Source organism: Bombina bombina, chromosome 2 (genome assembly GCF_027579735.1).
Source record: "Bombina bombina isolate aBomBom1 chromosome 2, aBomBom1.pri, whole genome shotgun sequence".
In the NCBI taxonomy this organism is placed as follows: Eukaryota; Metazoa; Chordata; class Amphibia; order Anura; family Bombinatoridae; genus Bombina; species Bombina bombina.
Genome location: NC_069500.1, coordinates 479,239,319 through 479,260,041, shown reverse-complemented (window position 1 = coordinate 479,260,041; position 20,723 = coordinate 479,239,319).

The window sequence follows — 20,723 nt, the reverse complement described above, 5'->3', positions numbered from 1 at the left end:
TTCCGGAAGCTTACCTGAGGATCGTGCCAATGAGGTGACGGAGAATACACCCCCAGCATCCGGCTAACGGACTTGGACTTGGTGATTTTGCCTTTTAATTTCTTTTACATTGTACGTGCGATTTACTCGCTTTGGATGTTTGTTCTAATAAAACGGTGTTACACTTAGAGTAGGATGCGCTCTGTGTCTTTTTCTGTTTTGCAGCTACTTCTGAGATCAGGATCACAGCTCTGTGTCTAACTCTGGAGCAGCACCCACTCGTCTCACCACTTTTGGGAAGTATTTGTTTTCCCATAATCATTGTGTCTAACTAAAGATTGATCCTGTACTACATTTTTTATATACCAATACGGTTTACTGTTTATTTATTGTATTTCTCTGTGATTACAGAGCTTCACTAACTACTATATCGGTTGTTATAATAATCCACATATTATCCAAAAGAGTGATTACATTCTCTTTAATGAAATTTTTTTGGCACTATACAGTATAATTAAATACCTTTATTTTGAGATAAGATTCAACACCAGTGGATCCCATAAGGGAGATTCCTATGAACTTACATAGAACTGTTAAAAGGTGTTTGATCCAACGCAGCTTGGTGTTCTTAATTTTTTTTTATATTGCATAGATATAGGGATAAAAATTAAATAAATACATTACAAAATAAAGCTAACTTCCTTTTTTTGGATAAATCTATTTGCACTGTGTTTAACGCATGTAATACAAGTCCCACTCTCCACTTCGCACCAAATTTGATGCAACACTTTTGCACTAAATTTTACGCAAACCCATAAACAACCCACAAACCAGTGACCTTTTCCACCACTTTTGATTGGGATATGCATAATCACATGATTTATGACATTAGCCAATCTGATTGAAATATACATTTTAGGGGGGCAGAGTTAACCGCTACATGAAGAGGTTGTGTGGGTGAGGAGCTCCAGCACATTAGTGTGTAATTTACACAAAAAGGCAGGCAAAGAGTTCAAATTTTGGGGTAAAAGTCTCCCTAAGTACTAATAAAGGACCCAAGAAGTGATTAGCCTGACAACTAGCCGGATTACCCTTACACTGCAATCTTGGAACCCACTAGAGAAGTGTCAGTGCAGATGCCCGGGGGGCTGCCGGTGCGCTCAGAGCCCAGGTGTATCAACATCTCCTCCGGAGGGTCAGCTATCTGCTCCGGAGACAACCCGATAGAGGCATAGGCAGAAGCTAGAGTGCTAGAGCGAGCAAGCCCCACAATAACATTTTACCCAGACCGGAGCATCAAGAACATTGAGGCCCTGAATGCAAGCAATGCTGCTAAAACCGAGTAGAATTTGAGGCACATCTGGAGGATCCGTAAGGTATCAGACGGGGCAGAAGCAAGGGCAAATCCTCCAGTACCTGGCCGAAAATGAAGCTCAGAGTTTCGGGGCACACCGGAGCCGCCTGCAGCTGAGAGAACTAAGTGGTCACCTCTTACAGGCAGGGGCACAGAGCGACATAAATACCAGAGCAATAGAGATCCAAGCTCTGCAACGCAAAAGGAGAAATCTGGCACACAATCTACAGATGGTGAGAATTAACTATATTTACATTACCTTCTGGGCTCATCCTATATTGGGCAAAATAGCTTTGGCGCGAAAATCTGCCATTTTGAAGGTCCTATACAAGGCAATACACTGAGCTGCGCAGTAAGAGATCGAGAGGGGAATCAGAGGGATACCAGTTTCCCATAAAGACCAGGGGACATCAGGCTCATTAACTTAGACTGGCTAGAGGAAAAATCCCTTTACTATTGCAAGCTGTATGTAGTGTGGCCAAATTACGTGAACAGAGCTATACCACCCGGTGTTCAGTTTCGGACAAAACACAGCATACTGGGGCACTTGTAATCATAAGAATAGTTTCTGGCTCGAAAATCCGCCATTTTGAGAGGCCCTCTGCACGGCAGCATACTAAACTGCACAACATGGGACTGTAAGGGAACATAGTGGGATACAAAATGTTTCATGCAGCACAGGGGCCATTACGTCAGCTGCTTCAAGCTTGCCGAATGAATAAATGCCCTCCCTTTCCAAACTACTGCTTACTTATATGTGGCCTAGTTGGTGGGAACTGCAAACCTATAATACAGTACTCCATTCATAGCAGGAACAATGTACTATAATCTCCTTCAAGGCACATTTCCCCCTACTCTCTACAGAACAACTATCCTGAGGGTATACTGGACTTTGCATGACACATTGAAATACCCATATAGTGAGGAACAATTTGATTGCCGATAGTGACTGGGGGGAAAATTACTGGCCGCAGATTTCATAAAGCACACTCCCCTCCCCTTTCCTGCTGTACATAGTTACAGCAGGTCATATCCCAGTATCCTTCTCCGGCTTGGTCCAGTGTGGACAATTTCCCTGGGGAATGTGTTAGCACCTACTGCATCCATCTGTAGGTCTCTCCACTACACCTAAGCTCTACAACACTAATACAGCTGATAATTAATTTACGAGAAATTTAACTGCCCTGCACCGTACACTAGGGGCCACGAGAGGCCCTGGGGCTACACCTGTTCCTGTATGTCTTACTAATTAGACACTAAGAGACCAATGGAATAGACTCTCCCCATGTGACCCTTTAAAACGACAAAGCTTCTCATCCTCAAGAGTTAGTCAAATAAGATACTTCAAAGTGTAACTAACCAAGAAAGCTCAACTAACTCTGCAGAGTTGGACCACAGTTCTGCCCACATGATCCCTGAGTGCAGACAGCGTTTTGCCATGGCACACTCTAATAGGAAGAGACCTAAGCACCAAGAGGGCGCAAAGAGAATGTGGCAGACCACTTCAGTAGCAAACCAATATCTGACAGAGAAATGTCTGATGATGACTCAAGAGAGTTTACAGCCACTAGCAGGTTCCCTGAACACTTGAGCCCTCATGACCATACCACATCAGAATATATATTACTCATAGAGCTGATAAACTCCTTATCTGCCAAGATGGACTTGCATCTAAGAAGAGATATAGCTTCGCTAGAAGAGAGGACAGACACTCTGGAGAGAAAACACGAGGATCTAGCAAAAAACCTGCTGGCTTACACACTAGGATTAGCCAAAATGATCACAGATCTGGAAACCAAGCTTGCAGACCTCGAGGACAGATTTTGACGTAATAATATTCGAATTAGAGAAGTAAGTGAAGCCATAACAGCAGCTGCCTTTCCCGAGTTCCTCCTCTGCCTTTTTAAAGAGCTACTAGGCACACTTTCTGAAAGGGAGGTATTGATTGACAGAGCCCACAGAGCCCTAAGCCCGAGAAATTCCTCATCTGAGCAACCCAGAGACATTATAATATGATTGCATTACTTCACATTCAAAGAAAAGGTCCTCAGGGCAGCTTTTCAACATAAAGAACTTCCTGACCCCTACCACACCCTGCAAATATTCCCTGATCTATCGTCACTTACCCTGGCTAAATGCAGATCCTTTGAGCCCATCACCCAGTGCCTTTGGCACCATAACATCAAGTACAGATGAAGCTCTTCCTTCAGCACAATGGACAATACCATGTCATCTCAGAACTAAAGCAAGGCCTGGAATTGCTGAACCAACTTGAACTTATGCAAGCCTCTTCCTCCTCCAAGCCGGCTGACCCCAAAACCCAGCCGCTTCAGATAACTGCTCCAGAGTGGAAGCCACTCCCTAGAAGAAGCACGCTGACCCCGAAGAGAAAAGGCGACCAACAGCTGCAACCCGACTGAAAGTCCAACACCCTTATGGAGGTTATTCTGCTGCAGGTGAGACCACCCTGTGTCTGATCACTATATGGAGTCCGGCTCTTAGCTTGAGACTGGGCATATCCCTTAATGGTCCTCTATCCATGAAGATCACTACTTTCCAATTATCTATCCCATGGCGTTTCCCAATTAACCACATTCCCGATTTCTCCAGTTAGTTTTTCACCCTTTCACAGCTATACTTCCCATAGTCAGTTGTGTGCCTTGCCCCCCTGGGTTTTCCTAACACTTGTACTCTTGTAAGTTTCCTTTGCCCCTTGTTACATTAAAGGAGACACCAGTTTAGAGGATAGATCGCTTTTTCCTATGGATGCAAAATATAATCACACCAATTGGCGGATCAATTATGAATCTGCAGCTCACTTCTGGCACTATCTCAAGTAACCCCATCGAAACCATCAGGTTTGGACATGAGGCTGACATGGAGACATCCTCCACACCATAATGGAGATGGGCTGCACAGGTTTCCCCGAGAATTATGGACACAAGAAGACTCAGTATAGGTTGATCAGACAGATATGTTTATGTTTTTTTTTATTTGCAGCCTATATTAAGACGCCACATACTCTGAATACTACATATATACCAAGTGATTTGCATCAGAGTATATATTCCTATTATTACACATGTTCAAATCTGTCAAGGAGTAAGTATATAAGCTGCAGGTATCTATTAGCACTGGGAAGTATCTATGATGGCAGCAATGTCGGATGCATTAGTCTCCCCAGTCAGTGCAGGACAGTCACTTTGATCTCGGGTGTTTCTTCACATCTAAGGATCTATGTTGTATGATGTGCCTAAATTTATCAAAATGTTCGACTTTAGGTTATATATGCTGTTAATGCATACTAAAATGTTTAATTAATTTATGGGTATGTCGTATGTGTCATGTATGCCCTCCTACTCTTCACTTAACATTTCAACTCTGGACTTATGTCTGTATCCTGTAGTCCCCAGGATTGACGTAGTATTTAGCGTTGGAGGTTGATAGTCACTTTCCATTTATTTATTATAACTCTATTATTGTCTTGTTCCCTTTCTGATTTTTTTGCTTACCTACTTGCAGGATGAGGGTGATGTAATGTACTCTGTATTAATCAATGTTTGTGAGGAGTTATTCAACTCTCCACCACCGGGTTTATTATTTTACAGTCCTGCAGGCTCACATAAGATATATAATTTCCATATACCTCCTAGGCAGCATATTTGTTATAAATCCTGACACTGCAATCACAATTTAATGGCTGGCCTATTGTAATTTACTTCACTTTACAAGCGTGCTGTCTGCGGCCGGGGCAGCTCACTACAGTCTAGCCAGTGATTATAGCCAAAACAAATATTCTGTACAGGTGTTTGCTAACATTTCCCTCCTGGATACCCCACATTCTGAACGGTATTGTTAGCGTGGAATAATTTTTCAATATATCACTAGAGCCTAGGAGGAAATCTATCTTTGGAGGTACTTTTACAATGTTAAGATCTGCATATACACTTACATTCTTATGTATAATTGCTCCACATAGAGGCTTCAATACAACATTAGGTATCAAATATTCTTCCCTACAAATTACCTGGAAAATTGGAGTAGGTCAGACGTACTGTATACTATTCACATCTAGCTACCTTTGCCCCTTAAGTATAAGTATAATTCCACATCTTGGATTAACTCTTCATTAGAGACTCTGTGAATTTGGATTCCTCACCTGTTGCTGTCATCCTACGTATAATTTGCCATTGCTAGTGTAACTGATGGCTATTTTGCGTAATCTGTTTATCATTGTGCATCCCTACTATAACTCCAATACAGCTAATTTCTCTAGCAGGCATCAGAACTTTTGGCTATCTGTATACTTTACATTTGTCTACACCTGCTATAGTTTAATTTCTATTAGTTGCGGGTGCTAGTCATCTTTGGCTCATTAGTAGTCATGATAATAGTTACATGTTAATATCCTATCCTAAAGTTCATTTCACTAGCTCTCCTCCTTTATATTAATACTAGATTTTTTCTTGGATCCATGAGAAACCCAATGTAATTTTAGAGGAACTAATATTTATCTAACTCCCCTCAGCTACACTTACCCCTTTAACCTTGCCACATGCCTCTAGCAGTCTAAAAGGCTCTGCCCCCCCCCCTCACCTAAAAGCGGCTATCGCCCACTGATTATTATCTCAAGCGGTGCTTAACCGCTAAAAACTAATATGCAAATGTATATACTATTTACAATATTAACTTTTATTCTACTACTTCATAACAAGATTTCATCCTCATAACTGGCATGTGACATGGGATCTAAGAAGGTCCCTGAATGGCTAACTTGCCATACCTGTATTTCTTGTATAAAAGGGTCCATGAGTGGCCAGCTCATTAGCCATTCATAAATATTTACAAAAAATAAAAATATGGAGGTTTCTAATGTTCATACTATGTTACTTATTTTGTTTTCAACTTGTACTATTTTACTGTATTTTGTGAAAACTTTACTATATTTGTCATATGACATTTTTTCATGACATGTGACATGTTATTGTCATGCGCAAAACCTCAATAAAAGATTATTTAAAAAGAAAAGAAATATACATTTTATACTATTACTAACAAATCAAATTGCTCAATACTTGTGTCATTGATGACTCATCAGAACTTTTAAGTGCAATTTGTTACATTGTGTATTATACTTTGAAAGTATGTATATGTGAAATTAGTATTAAAGTTAAACATTTATGATGACATTAGAACACACAATGTAATATTTCTGACAATGATTTTAAAAATCGAATGATGTTTGATTTAATATAATCTTAAATTGATAGCTCAAAGGAATAGTCTACCTAACATTAAACTGTCATGAATCTGATACAGCAGAAATTAAAATCCTTCTGTTGAATTTCATGGGCGCGATCCGATATATGGTGTAGTTTGTGGCGCAAGTGAGGGAACCCGCGTCGCCCGCAGTTTCAGCTCGCAACTCGAGCTATCCAATATGCGGCGCCGTCAGTTGCTAAAGTGGCGTAAGTCTGACAAAGTAGCGATGTCCAGAAATCTGCGTGAGTACAGATTTTTGGAGTCGCCAGTGACTTGCGCCACGTTAGAAACTGCCGGCGCCTACAAAACCTGACTAAAGTATGAAATCACCCGCACTGTCTAACACGCCTCCTAAACATAGCCCGACACGTCTAACCCTCTATCCGCTATCCCCCCTCACTATCCTAACAATAAAAAAAGTTATTAACCCCTAAACCGCCGCTCCCGTACCCCGCTGCCACCTAATAAAGTTATTAACCCCTAAACCGCCGCTCCCGGACCCCGCCGCCAGCTATATTAAATCTATAACCCCCTAAAGTGAGCCCCTAACACCGCCGCCATCTACCTTACCTACCCCCTAAAGTGAGCCCCTACCCCGCCGCCATCTATTTTAAAATTATTAACCCCTAATTTAATCCCCCTACCCCGCCGCCATCTATATTAAATTATTTAACCCCTAAAATACTAAACTATCTCTACCACTAAACCTAAGTCTAACCCTACAAATAGCCCTGAAAAGGGCTTTTTGTGTGGCATTACCCCAAAGTAAACTGCTCTTTTGCCAGCCCTTAAAAGGGCTTTTGGCAGGGCTTTGTCACAAAGTAATCAGCTCTTTTGCCTACAATCTAAATCCCCCTACACCGCTGCCACCTATAATAAATGTATTAACCCCTAATCTAATCCCCCTACACCGCCGCCGCCTATATTAAACACATTAACCCCTAATCTAATCCCCCTACACTGCCGCCAGCTATATTAACTATATTAACCCTAATTATATTAGGGTTAATATAGTTAATATAATTATTATATTATATATATTAACTATATTAACCCTAATTACATTAGGGTTAATATAGTTAATATAGTTACTATAGTATTTATATTAACTATATTAACTCTATCTAACCCTAACACCCCTAACTAAATTCTTATTAAATTAATCTAATTCATATTATAAACTAAAATATTCCTATTTAAATCTAAATACTTACCTATAAAATAAACCCTAAGATAGCTACAATATAATTAATAATTACATTGTAGCTATGTTAGGGTTTATATTTATTTTACAGGTAAATTGTTAATTATTTTAACTAGGTACAATAGCTATTAAATAGTTAATAACTATTTAATAGCTACCTAGTTAAAATAATTACCAATTTACCTGTAAAATAAATCCTAACCTAAGTTACAAATACACCTACACTATCAATAAATTAAATAAACTACAAATATCTATCTAAAAATACAATTAAATAAACTAAACTAAATTACAAAAAAAAAAAAACTAAATTACAAAAAATAAAAAAAGATTACAAGATTTTTAAGCTAATTACACCTATTCTAAGCCCCCTAATAAAATAATAAACCCCCAAAATAAAAAAATGCCCTACCCTATTCTAAATTAAACAAGTTCAAAGCTCTTTTACCTTACCAGCCCTTAAAAGGGCCTTTTGCGGGGCATGCCCCAAAGAAAACTGCTCTTTTGCCTGAAAAAAAAACACAACACCCCCCCCAACATTACAACCCACCACCCACATACCCCTAATCTAACCCAAACCCCCCTTAAAAAAACCTAACACTACCCCCCTGAAGATCTCCCTACCGTGTCTTCACCACGCCGGGCCGAACTCCTCATCCGATCCAGGCGATGTCTATCCAAGCGGCAAAGAAGAATTCTTCATCCCGGCGATGTCTGTCTCCAAGCGGCAAAGAAGAAGTCTTCATCCCGGCGATGTCTTTCTCCAAGCGGCAGCAAAGTCTTCTTCCATCCAGCAGCATCTTCCGTCAAGCGGCATCTTCAATCTTCTTCCTTCGCTCCGCCGACGCAGAGCATCCATCCCGGCCGACGACTGAACGACGAATGAGGTACCTTTAAATGACGTCATCCAAGATGGCGTCCGTCGAATTCCGATTGGCTGATAGGATTCTATCAGCCAATCGGAATTAAGGTAGAAAAATCTGATTGGCTGATTGAATCAGCCAATCAGATTCAAGTTCAATCCGATTGGCTGATTGTGTCAGGGATTTATCTCTTTTCATGCTGTACCTTTAAGAAAGTGAACTCACTAGCCCTATTTAAGGCTCCTCCCAACAGAACTCATTGCTTGGTAATTTGTTGCTCAGTGACAAGCTGCTTCTGAAGAGACCTAGCCGTTTATACAACTCTGTATTTCACTTCATTGCTCTCCAAACTCACCCTGAGTTTCTGCATGCTTGAATCAACCTGCAGATGCTCTTTTGTGCCTGAAGATTTTCACCGTTTATTCCAGTCAGAGATTTCTCAGTCTCTCTCCTGTATTGAAGTTACTCCCTGCAGCGTGTGACGTCACGCCCGACATTCTCCCGCCGCGGTTCTCTGTCAGGCTCGCTGTGATACCGCTGGGACTGTTTGCTGTCTGGTAACAGTATTACTCTGCTCATTTGCCATCTCCTGTAATACTGGTCTGTATATATTGCATTGTATGAACTGTGTGTACTGCTGCAACTTCATTACACTCAAGCTTGCCATATTAACTGTGTAACTCTCACCTGCTGGAGATTCATATACGCTTCAGATGACAAATATGCACTAAACTATTTCTTCTACTTAATAACTTGCATACAAATAACTGTGACAAAGATTCATATTGCTACCATTTCTCATAAACGGACTTCCTAAGCATACTTCAGTCTTTATCACAATTAACCTTCATTCTGCTTGCAAATAACTGTTTGTATAAACTTCAACTTTACCTGTTTCATGAGATTAACACAGCTTCTTATGCCTTCATTGAACAAGTTTGGAAATAACTAATATTCATTATCAAATTATGGTATACATAATGCCCTCAGCTTGATTTATTCATTCAGATAACAAAGTACTGTGTGATTTTTGGTGTGTTTGCTAAAGCCTGCTGCATAAACTATTTTACACTGCTTGTGTGTGTGAATCAAGGCACCTGCAGTAATTAACTCTTTCACTACTGTTGAAGTTACATTCCTCTAAGAATTACTCTCCTTTCTGCTGCTAGCATTTATTGTTGCGTGAAGGTTCCGTTTTCACTCAGCTACCCTGCTGTAGTGACCCTCAGATCAATGAGCATATCAGGGTTCCCTTAAGTTCAATCTGTGGGAATCCGAGGTAAGGTGTGAGACTGAGTGGTCCTACATTAGCAGTAAGCTGTTGTAGTAGTGTTTTCTAAAATAACTTAACAAATCCTAACATATTACCAAGCCTTAAAAAAAAAAAAAGGAATACTACTAACAGCTAAAATCATGGATGTAAGTGAACTGTCCAGGAGAGTTGGTTCTCTAGCTCAGAGTATGGATCACATGATTCAAGGCCTAAGGGATATTCAATTAGAGAATCAGAATATAATTTTTTTTATTAATGATCACCTTGCTAACAAAACTCCTAATGTTGAGTCAACCCCAGAACCCATTGTTAGTCCGCCTGAAAAGTTCTCTGGGGACAGATCTATGTTCAGGGATTTCAGGAATTCCTGCACTCTGCTTTTTACTTTGAAACCTAAGTCATACCCAACTGACAGGATTAGAGTTCTAACTGTAATTTCATTTCTCAGAGGTGAGGCCAGGTCTTGGGCCAATGCTTTTTATGAAAAAGATGATCCTATCCTAAATTCCCTAGAAGATTTTTTTTCTGCTATGTCTCTCTTATATGAAGATCACAATAGAAAAAATACTGCTGAAACTGCCATTAGATCTTTAAGGCAGGGCAAAAGAATGGCAGAAGATTACATTACTGAATTCAAAAGATGGGCTCCTGACACCTTTTGGAATATTCCTGCTCTACGCAATCAGTTCCGTTTGGGGCTCAATGATGCAGTTAAAGATGAGTTGGCAAGGGGTGTGATTCCAGAGGACTTGGATGCCTTGATGACTCTCTCTATTGGCATAGATTGTCGACTTAGGGAAAGGAAGTCAGAAAGATCTTATTCGGAGAATACCACCAGAAGGACTCCCAATTATTATCACTCAACTCCTACCACAGTATCCACTAGATCCATAGAAGAACCCATGGATGTTGCAGTTATTAGGGGACCCTTAAGACCTGAAGAGAAAGCAAGGCGTAAGCTTCTAAACTTATGTTTATACTGTGCTGAAAAGAACCATGCAGTTAGGGACTGTCCCTCTCTGATTCGACAAAAGAAGGGTAAGACTTCATCTAATGACCATACAGTTAATTTGGTTAACAGCATAAAATCTCATCTATCTATTTATGTCTCCTTACAGTGGTCCCATCAGAAGATAAACGTTCAGGCCATAATTGACTCTGGGGCTTCTGGGAATTTTGCTGATAACACTTTTGTTGTTAATAATCACATACCACTAATAAAAAAGAGTGTTGCACTAGCTATTCGTCTGGTTGACGGTTCATTCTTTAGCTCTGGTCCCATAACTCACCACACTATCTCACTCAAAGTGGTTACCCCTTCAGGACACACAGAGCTTATTTCGTTTGATGTCCTTCCATCTTCTGTTTATCCACTAATCCTTGGATTGAATTGGTTAATAAAACATAATCCCACTATATCGTGGTCTACAGCATCAGTAGTTTTCGATTCAAATCACTGTAAGCAATCCTGTTTTGGGGTACACACACTTTGTCAAATCACTGAACATAAGTTACCAGAATGCTATAGTGAGTTTGCTGATGTTTTTGATAAAAAAGAGGCTGAGTCCTTACCTCCACACAGAGACTATGACTGTCCTATTGATCTTATACCTGGAAGCTCCATACCATACGGTCATATATATCCGTTGTCACAGCCAGAGTTAAATCATTTAAAAGAATATTTAGATGACAACTTGAAAAAAGGCTTTATTAGACCTTCCACCTCCTCTGCAGCTGCAGCAATGTTCTTTGTAAAAAATAAAGATGGCAGTCTTAGGCCTATCATCGATTATAGGCAATTGAACAAATGCACAAAAAAGAACAGATACCCCCTGCCCCTCATACCTGAACTTATTGAACGTTTACAAGGTGCCACAGTTTTTACTAAACTAGACCTCAGAGGTGCTTATAATTTGATCAGGATGAGGGCAGGGGATGAATGGTTAACTGCATTCCGTACTAGATACGGTTTGTATGAATACACTGTAATGCCCTTCGGGTTGTGCAATGCCCCAACGACATTTCAATGTTTTATAAATGATGTCTTTCATGATTTGTTAGATGTCTGTATTGTCGTATACTTGGATGACATCTTGGTTTATTCAAATTCTCTACAGGCTCACATTGTACATGTCAAACAAGTATTAACACGTTTAAGGGCACACCATCTCTATGCAAAGTTGAAAAGTGTATTTTTAACACAAACACCATATCATTCCTTGGATATTGCATCTCACCAGCTGGAATTTCAATGGAGTCAAGCAAAGTGGACGCTATCACTAACTGGCCTATTCCACGTAATAAAAAAGATGTTCAAAGATTCCTTGGCTTTGCGAACTTTTATAGAAAGTTCATTAAAGATTTCTCTCTTATTGTCAGACCTCTCACTACGCTAACACGTAAGCAAGTTAAGTTTGTTTGGAATCAAGATGCTGATCATTCCTTTAATATTCTAAAAAGTAAATTTGTCTCAGCCCCTATTTTACAATTTCCAGATCCCACATGTCAATTTACGCTGGAAGTTGATGCTTCTGAGTTTGCTGTGGGGGCTGTTTTATCTCAAAGACATTCTGATAAAGAACCTTTGCATCCTGTCTCCTACTATTCTAGAACCATGAGTTCAGCGGAGATTAATTATGGAATTGGTGATAAGGAACTTCTTGCAATCAAATCAGCTTTGGAGTTTTGGCGACACCTCCTGGAGGGTGCAACATATCCAATCACCATCTATACTGATCACCGTAATTTAGAATATTTAAAATCAAACAAGACCCTTACTGCTCGCCAGGTTCGATGGAGTTTGTTCTTTTCTCGTTTTGATTACGTTATAACTTATAGACCAGGATCCAAAAATATGAAAGCCGATGCTCTTTCTAGAAAAGACCCTCGTCCTACTGATGTGGTTTCTCCTTCATCTATCATACCTTCGGATAGAATTATTTGTCTAACAACTGATTTTAAAACCACTCTACAAGAACATTTAAGGTATGATTCATCTTTGGATCAATTAGATGTACTAAAACATTCGGACAACTTATACTACCATGGCACTCTATTATATATACCTCCTTCTCTCAGGAATTAGGTTGTTAGCTGGTCATCCTGGAGTTCATAGAACTGCTCATTTGATTAAAAGGAATTATTGGTGGCCTAAGATGCATGATACTTATTCAACAGTACATTGAATCCTGTATGGTATGTACAACTAAGAAACATCAGCATAAGAGTCCCTATGGTTACCTTCTCTCTTTACCAGTACCAGACAGACCTTGGGCAGCGATTGCTATGGATTTCATCGTTGATCTACCTTCATCAGCTAATTATAACACCATATTAGTAGTAGTGGACTTATTTTCTAAAATGGCACATTTCCTACCACATAGAGGATTGCCTACAGCTTCAGAAACTGCCTCACTTTTTCTGAATCACATTGTGAAATTACATGGTCTACCTGAGTCAATTACCACAGATAGAGGTACGCAATTCACTTCAAGGTTTTGGAATCAACTGTGCTCCTCTCTCAACATTACCAAACGTTTGAGTACCGCTTATCATCCACAAACGAATGGTCAAACAGAAAGGACAAATCAAACATTAGAGCAGTACCTTCGTTGCTACTGCACTCAACAACAAGATAACTGGCATTCTCTACTTGCTACTGCCGAATTTGCCAAGAATAATGCTGTAAATTCGTCAACTAAAATGACACCATTTTACATCAACTATGGATTTCATCCTTCATATTACCCAAATCGGACCAACAATTCCGACATGCCTATAGTCAATGATCTTGTTAACACCATTGCCACCAATTTCACAACATTGAAACAAGTCTTACAAGAAGCTCAGGCTGTTCAGAAACACCATTATGATCTACGTAGATCCAAGCCCCCAGATTACAAGATTGGCGACAAAGTCTGGTTAAGCACTAAACATTTAAGGTTACAAGTTCCTTCTAAAAAACTCGCTTCTCTATATTTAGGGCCTTATCCAATACAAAAGGTCGTCAATGTTAATGCTGTAACACTTCAGCTACCAGATTCTCTAAAGATACATCCCACATTCCACGTTTCTCTCTTGAAACCGTACAGTACAATCAGAGACACGACTCAGAATGACACAGTGGATCCTTCAGTTATTGATGGCATGGAGTATGAGATTGAGTCTATCCTAGATTCTCGTTACCATCATAATCAACTTCAATATCTTGTCAGTTGGAAAGGGTTTGGTCCGGAGGAGGACTCTTGGGAACCTTCCACTAATGTCTCTGCTCCCCGTCTTGTCTCCTTGTTTCATCGTAGGAATCCTGATCGTCCTGGTCCTTGATCCGCGGAGCGGCTCCTTGGGGGGGGGTGTCCTGTCAGGGATTTATCTCTTTTCATGCTGTACCTTTAAGAAAGTGAACTCACTAGCCCTATTTAAGGCTCCTCCCAACAGAACTCATTGCTTGGTAATTTGTTGCTCAGTGACAAGCTGCTTCTGAAGAGACCTAGCCGTTTATACAACTCTGTATTTCACTTCATTGCTCTCCAAACTCACCCTGAGTTTCTGCATGCTTGAATCAACCTGCAGATGCTCTTTTGTGCCTGAAGATTTTCACCGTTTATTCCAGTCAGAGATTTCTCAGTCTCTCTCCTGTATTGAAGTTACTCCCTGCAGCGTGTGACGTCACGCCCGACATTCTCCCGCCGCGGTTCTCTGTCAGGCTCGCTGTGATACCGCTGGGACTGTTTGCTGTCTGGTAACAGTATTACTCTGCTCATTTGCCATCTCCTGTAATACTGGTCTGTATATATTGCATTGTATGAACTGTGTGTACTGCTGCAACTTCATTACACTCAAGCTTGCCATATTAACTGTGTAACTCTCACCTGCTGGAGATTCATATACGCTTCAGATGACAAATATGCACTAAACTATTTCTTCTACTTACTAACTTGCATACAAATAACTGTGACAAAGATTCATATTGCTACCATTTCTCATAAACGGACTTCCTAAGCATACTTCAGTCTTTATCACAATTAACCTTCATTCTGCTTGCAAATAACTGTTTGTATAAACTTCAACTTTACCTGTTTCATGAGATTAACACAGCTTCTTATGCCTTCATTGAACAAGTTTGGAAATAACTAATATTCATTATCAAATTATGGTATACATAATGCCCTCGGCTTGATTTATTCATTCAGATAACAAAGTACTGTGTGATTTTTGGTGTGTTTGCTAAAGCCTGCTGCATAAACTATTTTACACTGCTTGTGTGTGTGAATCAAGGCACCTGCAGTAATTAACTCTTTCACTACTGTTGAAGTTAAATTCCTCTAAGAATTACTCTCCTTTCTGCTGCTAGCAGTTATTGTTGCGTGAAGGTTCCGTTTTCACTCAGCTACCCTGCTGTAGTGACCCTCAGATCAATGAGCATATCAGGGTTCCCTTAAGTTCAATCTGTGGGAATCCGAGGTAAGGTGTGAGACTGAGTGGTCCTACATTAGCAGTAAGCTGTTGTAGTAGTGTTTTCTAAAATAACTTAACAAATCCTAACAGATTGGTTCAGCCAATTGGATTGATTGGTTCAGCCAATCTAACCCAAACCCCCCTTAAATAAAACCTAACACTACTCCCCTGAAGATCTCCCTACCTTGTCTTCACCACGCCGGGCCGAACTCCTAATCCGATCCGGGCGATGTCTATCCAAGCGGCAAAGAAGAATTGTTCATCCCGGCGATGTCTTTCTCCAAGCGGCAAAGAAGAAGTCTTCATCCCGGCGATGTCTTTCTCCAAGCGGCAGCAAAGTCTTCTTCCATCCGGCAGCATCTTCCATCAAGCGGCATCTTCAATCTTCTTTCTTCGCTCCGCCGACGCGGAGCATCCATCCCGGCCGACGACTGAACGACGAATGAGGTACCTTTAAATGATGTCATCCAAGATGGCGTCCGTCGAATTCCGATTGGCTGATAGGATTCTATCAGCCAATCGGAATTAAGGTAGAAAAATCTGATTGGCTGATTGAATCAGCCAATCAGATTCAAGTTCAATCCGATTGGCTGATTGGTTAATTTTTCTACCTTAATTCCGATTGGCTGATAGAATCCTATCAGCCAATCGGAATTCGACGGACGCCATATTGGATGACGTTATTTAAAGGTACCTCATTCGTCGTTCAGTCGTCGCCCAGATCGGATGAGGAGTTCGGCCCGGCGTGGTGAAGACAAGGTAGGGAGATCTTCAGGGGGGTAGTGTTAGGTTTTTTTAAGGGGGGTTTGGGTTAGATTAGGGGTATGTGGGTGGTGGGTTGTAATGTTGGGGGGGGGTGTTGTGTTTTTTTTTCAGGCAAAAAAGCAGTTTTCTTTGGGGCATGCCCCGCAAAAGGCCCCTTTTAAGGGCTGGTAAGGTAAAAGAGCTTTGAACTTGTTTAATTTAGAATAGGGTAGGGCATTTTTTTATTTTGGGGGTTTATTATTTTATTAGGGGGCTTAGAATAGGTGTAATTAGCTTAAAAATCTTGTAATCTTTTTTTTATTTTTTGCAATTTAGTTTTTTTTTTTTGTAATTTAGTTTAGTTTATTTAATTGTATTTTTAGATAGATATTTGTAGTTTATTTAATTTATTGATAGTGTAGGTGTATTTGTAACTTAGGATAGGATTTATTTTACAGGTAAATTGGTAATTATTTTAACTAGGTAGCTATTAAATAGTTATTAACTATTTAATAGCTATTGTACCTAGTTAAAATAATTAACAATTTACCTGTAAAATAAATATAAACCCTAACATAGCTACAATGTAATTATTAATTATATTGTAGCTATCTTAGGGTTTATTTTATAGGTAAGTATTTAGATTTAAATAGGAATATTTTAGTTTGTAATATGAATTAGATTTATTTAATAAGAATTTAGTTAGGGGTGTTAGGGTTAGATAGAGTTAATATAGTTAATATAAATACTATAGTAACTATATTAACTATATTAACCCTAATATAATTAGGGTTAATATAGTTAATATATATAATGTAATAACTATATTAACTATAATATACTTAGGGTTAATATAGATAATATAGCTGGCGGCGGGGTAGGTAGATTAAATTAGGGGTTAATAATTTTAATATAGATGGCGGCGGTGTAAGGGGCTTACATTAGGGGTTAATACTATTAATATAGGTGGCGGCGGTGTAGGGAGGGCAGGTTATAGAGCAAAAGAGCTGTTTACTTTGGGGCAAAGCCCCGCAAAAGGCCCTTTTAAGGGCTGGTAATAGATCTTATTACTTTAGGGATATTAGATTAGGGGTTAATAATTTTTATATAGGTGGCGGCGGTGTAAGGGGTCAGATTAGGGGATAGATAAGGTAGATGGCGGCGGTTTTAGGGGTTCACATTAGGGGATAGATCAGTTAGATGGTGGCGGTTTTAGGGGCTCACAGTAGGGGGTTAGTTTATGTAGATGGCGGCGGGGTCCGGGAGCGGCGGTTTAGGGGTTAATAACTTTATTAGGGATTGCGGCGGGGGATCGCGGTTGACAGGTAGATAGACATTGCGCATGCGTTAGGTGTTAGGTTTTATTTAACAGATCGCGGTTGACAGCTAGAAAGACATTGCGCATGCGTTGGGTTTTAGGTTTATTTAGCAGGTAGATTAGGTAGTTACGGGGCTCCAATAGTCAGTGTAAGGCTTCTTACGGCTGCTTTTTGTGGCGAGGTGAAAATGGAGTAAGATTTCTCCATTTTCGCCACGTAAGTCCTTACGCTGTATATTGGATACCAAACTGCGCTGGTTTGGTATACCTGCCTATGGCCCAAAAAACTACGGGCGACGGCAGAAATATACGCGCGTAACTTCTAAGTTACGCCGTATATAGGATACCAAACCAGCGCAAATATTGGCGTCGCCAGCTTTTGCTGGCGACGATTTTTATCGGATCGGGCCCCAGGTTCATTAAGAAATGTCATGTAATATGCCAGCCCATTTTATAACACCTGTGTAGGGGTGGTGTTTAAAACTAAAATGCAATCAGTAAGGGGTTACACAGGTGCAGAGAAAAAACTGTCCCAGCTCTTAAAATATCCATTGATTGCAAAGAAATACATATGATACACTAATTACGTTATATTCACATTTATTCTTGCTCAGAATAATAATATACATACATATACATATAGTGTTATAACTAAACACAGAGATATGAAAAACAACATTGTTTAGAACAAAAAAAGGAATTTAAAGATGTAAATATGTTTGCAAAATATTTCGGATATAAAACACACCTATATATATATATATATATATATATATATATATATATATATATATATATATATATATATATATATATATATATATACAAGTATGTGCAAAGATATATGTACAAATTCTAGCATTAATAATCATTTTAAAAAAAGAAAAAAACATGTAATAGGCATATCATGATTTCTAGAAATGAAAATATACATTCATTTATGTGAATATATCTTATATAAGGTTAAGAAATGTCATATATAAGGGTTTTTTTATAACAGAAAAATAACTATCTATGAGATATTATTGTTTCTTCAGGTATAAATCTAGCTTTTTCTTAGGCATTAATAGATGAAAAATAAAACATTAGCTTTAGATAAATGTGCTTGTTCATGGACAGTAATGAAATTGTATAAATAACATTGGAAAAAACAGAATGTCCGCGACATTGATGACTCTTATTTAACAAAAGTCCGATGTTCATCGCTCGGTACTTAAAGTGCGTGTTTTTGACAGAGTTTTTAATAAATAAGGGCGTTGTATGTAGATTTGCGGGAGCGATGTCTGGTGAGCGTATTGGCGGCAGCGAATGCACAGATATTGACGCTTTGAAAAATCGGCACCGTAGACTTAAATTGTTCACCGCAAAAAGCCCTAACCACAAAGTCCCAATATCCATCGCCAGAATGGCAGTGCACATATGATCGAGACCTGAAGAGGTAAGCCAATCACAACTGGTATATTTTGGGCAATAACAGGCCGTTTTCATCTTTGGAGGTAAGTGCATTTACACTATAGAGCTGACTTAAACTATGGATTTTACCATAGTGTGGGTCTAAACACATGAGGAAAAGCAAGGCAATAAGAAAAATAGAGGGAGCACTGTGTTTTGCCCCTTTACACTCTTTGCTTGTATATTGTCAGGGTGCCAGGAATCAGACTGAGATGAGAAGTGCAAAAATAATCACACCTTTATGATAGTCAGATGAGTCGAGTCAGGAGCCAAAGCGAATAGTCAGACGAGCCGAGTCAGGAGCTAAAGCGAGTAGTCAGACGAGCCGGAATCAGGAACAAGGAGAACAGCAGAGTCAGGAACAAGCCAGGGATCAGGAACCAGGAGGGACGTCAGACAGCCAGGTAATACACAGGAGCTCTCACAAACAGGTCTGAGACAACACAAGGGCAAAGCATACTGAACAGAGGCCCTTTAAATAATAAGTGATGACATCACAATTCTGAGACTGCATCCTGTCTCACACGGATGATGTACACCAGTCTGGCCATAAAAGGAAGTGCAGGAAATGAGCAGCATCACACAGTATGCACCAGAGTCAGCAAGAGAAGTCAGTAAAATGGCTGCCAGCAGCACATGGCAAACAAAGCAGGGAAAAACCCTGACAGTACCCTTCTCTCAATGACCCCTCCCTCCCGGGAGGACAAAAGGCTTATTGGAGAAACGGGCATGGAAGGCACAGAGGAGGGCAGGAGCATGAACATCAGAGGAGGGAACCCATGAACGTTCCTCCAGACCGTAGCCCCTCCAGTGAACCAAATACTGTATGCGGCCCCTGGACATACGAGAGTCAATAATGCTGCTGACCTCATACTCCTCATGGTTGTCAACAAAGATAGGACGGGGACGAGGCAACACAGTGGTAAACCGAATACAAACCAATGGTTTCAAGAGGGAGACATGAAAAACATTGGAGATGCGCATTGCAGGAGGAAGGTCAAGAGCGTAGGCCACAGGATTGACCCGTCGGAGTATTCGAAAAGGACCAACATAATGTGGAGCCAGTTTATTGGAAGTCACACGAAGGTTCAAGTTGTGGGAGGACAGCCAAACTCTCTCACCAACCTGGTAGGAAGGCACGATGCCTACAATCAGCCTGGAACTTTTGGCACTTCATAGAATGATGAAGGCAATCCTGAATCTGCACCCACATGGAACAGAGTTGCCGGAGATGCTCCTCCAAAGCCAGAATACCCTGAGACATGAATGAATCGGGCAACAAGGATGGTTGAACCCATAATTCGCCATGAACGGGGATAACTTGGAGGAAGCATTAATAGCACTATTACGAGCAAACTCTGTACAAGGTAACAGTTCAGACCAATTATTCTGGTGATCTGAGACATAGCAATGGAAGAACTGTTCCAGAGCTTGATTAGACCGTTCCACAGCCCCATTGGATTGAGGGTGATATGCCGAGGAGAAGGAAAGCTGGATCCCCATTTGAGCACAAAAGGAACGCCAAAATCTGGAGACAAACTGGCTACCTTGGTCCGACACTATCTCCTTGGGTAACCCATGTAAATGGAAGTCCTCCCGGGCAAAAATTGAAGCAAGCTCCTGAGCGGTAGGCAACTTCTTCAAGGGAATGCAATGTGACATTTTAGAAAAACGGTCAACCACCATAAGGATAACAGTATTGCCATTGGAAACAGGGAGCTCGACAATGAAGTCCATGGAAAGATGTATCCAAGGATGCTCACCATTAGCAATAGGTTGAAGAAGACCCACAGGAAGATGTCAAGGAGTCTTATTCT